The sequence below is a fragment of the Melitaea cinxia genome, chromosome 7, assembly GCF_905220565.1.
Source record: "Melitaea cinxia chromosome 7, ilMelCinx1.1, whole genome shotgun sequence".
In the NCBI taxonomy this organism is placed as follows: Eukaryota; Metazoa; Arthropoda; class Insecta; order Lepidoptera; family Nymphalidae; genus Melitaea; species Melitaea cinxia.
In genome coordinates, this window is record NC_059400.1 from 13069220 (window position 1) to 13076648 (window position 7429).

The following is a 7429-nucleotide window of genomic DNA, read 5'->3' on the forward strand; positions in this document are numbered from 1 at the left end:
ATTACGTACATTATCTTATAAAGACAATTTAGAATATAACTACAATAAAATGTTGAAACACTATAAAGTATTGTCATTGTCTACACGAAGAGATGTTTTGGATTTTGCTTTTTAAATAAAATTATTAGAGGAGATATTGACTGTCCTGATTTGGTCCGAAGATTAAAACTGGCAATCCCTAGAAAACCTATGAGGACTACCAGATCAAAACAAACGTTCGCGAGCAGATTTGCTAGAACCAATTTGGGCATGAATACATGCTTAAATAGAATCATAAACTTGTATAATTCAAATTGAAAAGAGGATGCAGATATTGATATTTTTAGATATTCTGGGAAAGCGTTCAAGAAAAAAGTTAAGATGCTTTTTTTACATTTGAACTCAAATTAGTTACCTACTGTATGAGGTTATGAATATTCTTTCCATATTATACTTTAAATCAGCTGATTCTTAATCTCATCAATCTAATCTTCTGATTTCTTGTACCTCAACCCGTTTACTTATAGATATATTATATTTATAATTTTTATATTTATTCATAGAATTCCCGATGTATTATCATATTAATTGTTGTATTTCGTGGTTTTTTTTTACGTATACCTACATATTTTAATTTTTTTCTTTTAAATATTTTTTACTATTTTAGCACGGGTTTTAATTATTGTCATTTTTTTAATTGTTTTATTTTACACTTTTATTGATGAGTTAATTTTTCATAAGATAGATATTTATTGTTAGTATAAGTTTCGAAGCAACTGTTTTAAGTGTATTGCATGGTGAGGCTAACTCATAACTCATAAGTGTGGTGTATAGTGTAAGATATTCTGTTTAACTATATAATTATGATAGAAACCACTGTATACTACGTTGGCTTCCTATATAAATAAATAAATAAATAATATATATATATTGTTTATTACACTTTTTAAGAGTCTACTTATATTGGAATGAAAAAGAAAATTTAGTTTATTATGGTATTATCAATCCGGTCCGGATCCGCTGATTCCGACCGGATTTTTATGAAATCCGACTGGAAACTATACTGAATTGCAATCCCTATACCTACGTATTAGTTATAGTAAAACATGTATGATATAGAAGATAAGTTACATTCTCAAACGCTGGTAGTGTCTTCGTAATATTTTTTTCTTAAGTAATTACTTATTTAAAATTATTATAACTACATATTTGGAATCATCTTAAAAACCCAAAGTTTAAGAAGCCTGAATAGACTTACCGATACCGACTATAATAAAAAATTATAAGTATAATAGTAAGTTATAAGTATAAGTAAATAGTTATAAGAAAATTGTAATGGTTTTAGAAGTTATATATGTATATTATTAAATATATAAATAGTATATGTTATTGGTAGATTTATTAAATATTATTATTGGCATTTGACTAGCCCGTTGGCGCAGTTTGTAGTGACCCTGCTTTCTGCTCCGAGGGTTGTGGGTTCGATTCCCACCCCGAGTCTGGGTGTAATATAAATATTTATTTATATATTTATATATGTATTATTTATAAGTATGTTTATCGAAAAAAAAATGTAGCTATATACCAGTCGGCTGTTACCTATAACACAAGCATTAAGTTGCTTACTTTAGGAACAGACGACCATGTGTGTATTGTGTAGATATTTATTTATTTATTATTTATTATTATTTATATTGTTTCCTAAGTTTACGCGAATTTCACTCATTATAATGAAACAACTTTTTCGAGAGGACCTCCCGTGACCATGATCGCTGTAAAGTATCCCATACCATGGTCAAACTTAATAAGCCGTGATAAATTCCGAATAAGTTGTTTCATTATAATTTATAAATAGTGGATATTGGTCTGTTTCTAGACAAGCATACTCGGGATTCCTCTAACACACTATCTTTACTCACTACTTCTTCCAACTTTAATCGACACAATGTAATATCAGAGAGCAAACAAAGTACACTATTTCTCTAGTTTCTAAGCTAATACAGTACCGCAATTATAACTTCACAAAGTTTCTGTAACAATTTTCATAGAACTGGAAATGAAGCATAGCGTATATATAAATAAATAGTTGTACTTTATTGTTACATACTAAACGTTTACAAAGTTAACTACAATTATGCTCCACATTTTACTACTCTGAAAAACATTAAAAAATTAACAAAATTTTGTTTTTACATCACAAATATATTTACGACGCATTAACAGAGTAGTCACGGTAACTGTCCTTTGCCTACCGGTAGCACAAGACCAATATTTCTAGTTTGTTTAGTCTGTCTGTGTTCACGGATACCCGACACGGATTTATGAACGCTTGAAACTGTCAAACGAGTGTACTTTTTAAATAAGCGTATCTGTAATTTTTTAATTTTCCATGGAACTGTTTTTATTTTCCATTTCTTAAAAAACCTCAAAAATATTATACATTTAAAAATATATATTAAATCGCTATAACTGTTCTCAAGCTACGGCATGACCAATTAGAAATGTTTGTACATACATACATGTAGTCAGTATTTACATACATATGATACCAAACTATCACTGAACAATACAATACAATAAAGAGAATTTTTTAAATCGAAAAGGAAAACATAAACATGTATGAAAAGCGGTCTTATCGCTAAAAGAACGATCTGTTCCCGACAACCTCAAGCATGATAAACGACAAAGAATTGGATGGTATTGAGGTGTACATATGTAACTATATACTCAAATACCATTTATAAATACACAATCATATAAATATAATATTTGACGTAGTAAGTAGTACAAATACAATTATTTATTTAAATATCAATTTTGTTTCTTGTTATTCAGCTTTTGTTTTTTTTTTGTTTTTTTTTTTACTTCCTTTTAAAAATATATTTCTCTGACATTACAGAGAGGGGCTGATATTTAGTTTTTCGACAGCGGTTTGGGACTCTTTAGAGATATGTTTCGATACAAATTTTTTGATCAACACCCTTTTGATCGCCGAAGTTTTGAATTTTATAACACAGTCTTTAAGCACTAACTAAAAAGCGATACATTTCAGACTTTAGAATATATTTGCATTTTTAATTACATAGATATGGTAGATAACTTGAGCGACCCTTCCCAGAAGGGCTGAAAACGTTAAAGTTGCAATTTTCTTTAATTTTTTGATAATTACGATAATCTAATTATGTTGATTGGTGTAAAATATATGAAGACGAGTATATTAACTATATTATGTTGTATTGGTATAATTAAATGTAAATGAGAAAATAATAATAGCACCAAAATAATTAAATGTTATCAATAGAGTTCAGTTTTTGGAACAATATTCAAGGGCATCGAATCTTAAAATAGACTAGGCCAGAAAAACGGCTAGAAAAGCTAGTACTAGCTAGCACTAGCTATTATCGTGCCTTAAAAGAAGAGGATATACAGTTTTGCATGCGGGTTGCTGAGGTTAACAAGAAAAGCGCAATCTTAGGATCGTGGTCAGAAGGTTTTATATTAACATTTATTTTTAATATCGGTTATAAAGTGCAACAAATGAAAGCAATCAAATGAACAGTTATATTAGCTTAAATAACAAAAATTCCATATTTTCGAACATATTTCATCATATTACGAAGAGTTTCACAAAGGTCCCAGAGTTCGATTATATTTCTAAGTGTGTTACCTACTTTTCACTTGGTTTACTGATTTTAATTATTCTTTTTATATATGAAAACTGATGCTTGTCGTGTTTTTATGTAAGCAAATTTGAGCGAGATCAGACGAGCGGACTGAGAGAGTTTGAGTTATCCCCAATTTATTTCCTATTCATCATTATTATGCATATTTAATTGACTTCAACTATGTTAATGGTGTTTTCTTTTTATTACTTGTCGATGTAAGTTAAATTTGGTTTTATTTTGTTTATTTAATTTTTGTACATTATCCTAATACCATATAAACACATACGTATATAATATGTAGTGCAAAGGAAAAAAAAATATTTCCTTTATTTTAAAGTATAACTCAATTTTATTAACCTACAAACTTGTTCTAAAAAGCAATGATGTACAGCCTACAGCAAGCTGCATATCTAACGTAACCAACATACTTCTCTTTGTCCATAAATTTGTTAAAAGTATCTTATAAATTATTTAGCAGCGTGCACGTGATAAATAATAACCATTTAATCTTGAAATATGCGCATATCATTTTCATAGTGTTCTTTAAGGAATAGCACACTCCGCATTTTACTGAAATGCCAATTCAAAATGTCTCGGTTACAAATAAATAAAATTAGGGTGTCTGTTTGTAATATTAATATGTTAGTAATTCTGACAATTATTAAAATATTGGATTTTGTGTCGATATTACTCTAATTGTTTATTCGCTTAATACCTGAACAGTGCAAAAAACAGTACAAAAAAGATGGTGACGCATTCTACCGAATGGTTAATAACCTATTAATTTACGATTAGTCAGTCACTATCTTTGTTATCTGTTTTGCAGGGCAGTTAAACAATAAATACTGTTATCATTTAAATGTTCTAATTCTGATTATAATTTACTAGCCGACCCGTGCCCACTTCGTTGGGCGTTAATTATTATTATATTAACCAAATAACATACGTTAAAGAACAAATTTTATAGCACTTAAATAAATAATATGTTGCTCCAACGCCATCTATCAAAAATCGAGAAAGCGTCGTCGATAGACTAAAATAAGACAAAATTAATAACGTCGAAAGACTAGTAAATTGTTTTCTAATAGCGATAGATGGCGCTAGTTTATTTACCATTTTTATATTATATTTTAATGTTTTTCTTATTTACTGAATTTTTTTGTTCAATTACAATAAAATATAGCCTATGTCACTCCTGAATAGTGTAGCTTTCTGTTAGTGAAAGAATTTTCATGATCCGATCAGTATGTGCGAAGATTACCCCCTACATTCAAACAAAGTTTTAAACTTTACCTCTTTATAATATTAGTATAGATTATTTGTTGAAGTACCGGAAGAGCATAAAGATGAAGACGCCATCTTCCGAATAGTTAATACAAATTTTTTGATGGGGCAGTCGCCATCTTTGTCATGTATTGGCGGGATTGTTGTCCTATAAATATGATAATTTGTAAGTGAAGAAGCAGTTATTGTTTAATTATTCTGCGGCTAGCGTTGCTGCTCGATAAATGGCGTATAAGTGATTAGTGTCATAGTGTCATATCGTATTCAATGTAGTTAAAAGTGTAGAAATAATAAAAATTAAAGTAAATGATATAATGAATAAATAAAATGATTCGTTGAGTGTTCTCAGTCGTGTTCTACAAATATAATCGCTTTTTACTACTTTACTTTCATGTGTATGTATACACGGTACATATACCTCTTCTTTCATCTTGACATATTATTAATTTAGTAAAAAGCGGTTATTTTTTAAGTTAATAATTGTACGTGCTCGCAAACGAAAAAAAAACTTCAATTACATCAACAAGTAATACAACGTAGGTACACGAAAAAATAGTCAAGTAAATACGCGTTATCAAACATTATTAAAAAAAGTTGTCATCAGATCTCAATGAAATTTAAATGTAACCACATGATAAACATCAGCTTTCGATTAAATTAAAAATCATCAAAATCGGTACACCCAGTAAGAACTTATACGGTATAATACAACGTAGGTCGACGAAAAAATAGTCAAGTAAAAACGCATTATTAGCTTTTAACTCGAAAAGAAGTTGTTAGATCTCAAATACATTTAAATAGGCCCAAATGACACGCATCGCCTTTCGATTAAAAAACTTTTGTCGAAATCGGACCACCCAGTCGAAAGTTCTGAAGTAACATAAATAAATAAAAAATACAATCGAATTGAGAACCTCTTCCTTTTTTGAAAGTCAGTTAAAAAGTGGTTATTGCGGTAGAGAGCTCTTAGACCGCCTTAATCTAGCCCTGTCCCAAAATCCGTTTTTAACGGACGTTTACTAATTATAAAATACCTCTGACAATTTTTATGTTTGCAACACAAAATATTAAAAAAAAAAATAAGATTTTTCGAGAACCTCTTAGACCTGCTTTATATGGCTCTGTCGCATATTCAGTTCTTTACGGACCTCTACTAACTAGCATGCAACGCAAAAAATGAAAGACTCATACAAACTTGTGAGCGCCATTAGACAACTTTAACCCGGCCCTTTCTAAAAATCCGTTCTTAGCGGACGTCTACAAACTATAAACTACCTCTGCGAAATTCCAACTTATTCGTCCAGCCGTTTTTGAGATTTCGTTATGAGTAATTAATAAGATTATATTTTATTGGGGTAGGGCACAGCAAGAAATCTCCTGCTCAAAATATGTAATAGTACTGGGGAAGTACCTCGACCTTACAGAAGATCACATCTAAACAATGCTGCTTTGTTGCAGTGTTGTGTTCCTGCTGGTGAGTAAGGTGACCACGGCTCCTAGGGGGAATTGGGGATAGGTTCAACAACGCATTTACGATGCTTCTGGTGTTGCAGACGTCTATAAACTACGATAATACGCAGGTGAGCCGTATACTTTTTTGCCGACCTAGTGATCTACCTATATATAAGAGATTTCCACCTATATATTGACTCACCACAATATCTCTGGAACCATAAACAACATCTGTAATTTATACCAACTTGGAAGATTGGGTAGTTTCTGTCTCGATTGGACCCGATAGGTGGCGCTAATCGATATATAACTCCGAAACTATTGAACCAATTTTTATCAAATTTCGTAAGCATCTGTAATTTGGTCCAACTATGAGAGCAGTTTTTATCTCAATCGGACCCGATAGGTGGCGCTACTATAGGTACGTAACTCCGAAAACACTGAAGCGATTTTCATCAAATTTGGTAAGCATCTATAATTTGGTCCAACTTGAGAAATAGTGTAGTTTTTATCTCAACCGGACCCGATAGGTGACGCTACTATAGGTACGTAATTCCGAAACTACTGAACCAATTTTGATCAAATTTTGTAAGCATTTGTAATTTAGTCAAAATTGGGATATAGGATAGTTTTTATGTCAATCTATCAAAGACATATGTGAAAAATTTTATTGGGAACTTAATCAATGCAAATAGCACCCAAAACAATGATTGTAAGAATTTTTTTCTGTTTGTCTATACGTTTGTGCACGCTAATCACAGAAACGGTTTATCCGATTTAGATGTGGTTTCACTAATATATTGTGGTAAGCTTAACTTAACATAATGTTTGTTTTATGTCAGTTGGTTCATAAAGAAAAAAGTTATACCAATTTAAAAAATCGGATTAAATACGTAAAGTAACTATTCCACGCAGAGGAAGTCACGAGCACAGCTAAGGATAAAAATGATTATGGAAAGTTAAAAAAGTAAAAATCTGAGGAAAACCTATGTTATTATCGTATATTCTTGAGAATGTTCTAGAAAAACTGTTTAGTGAAAAAATATTTA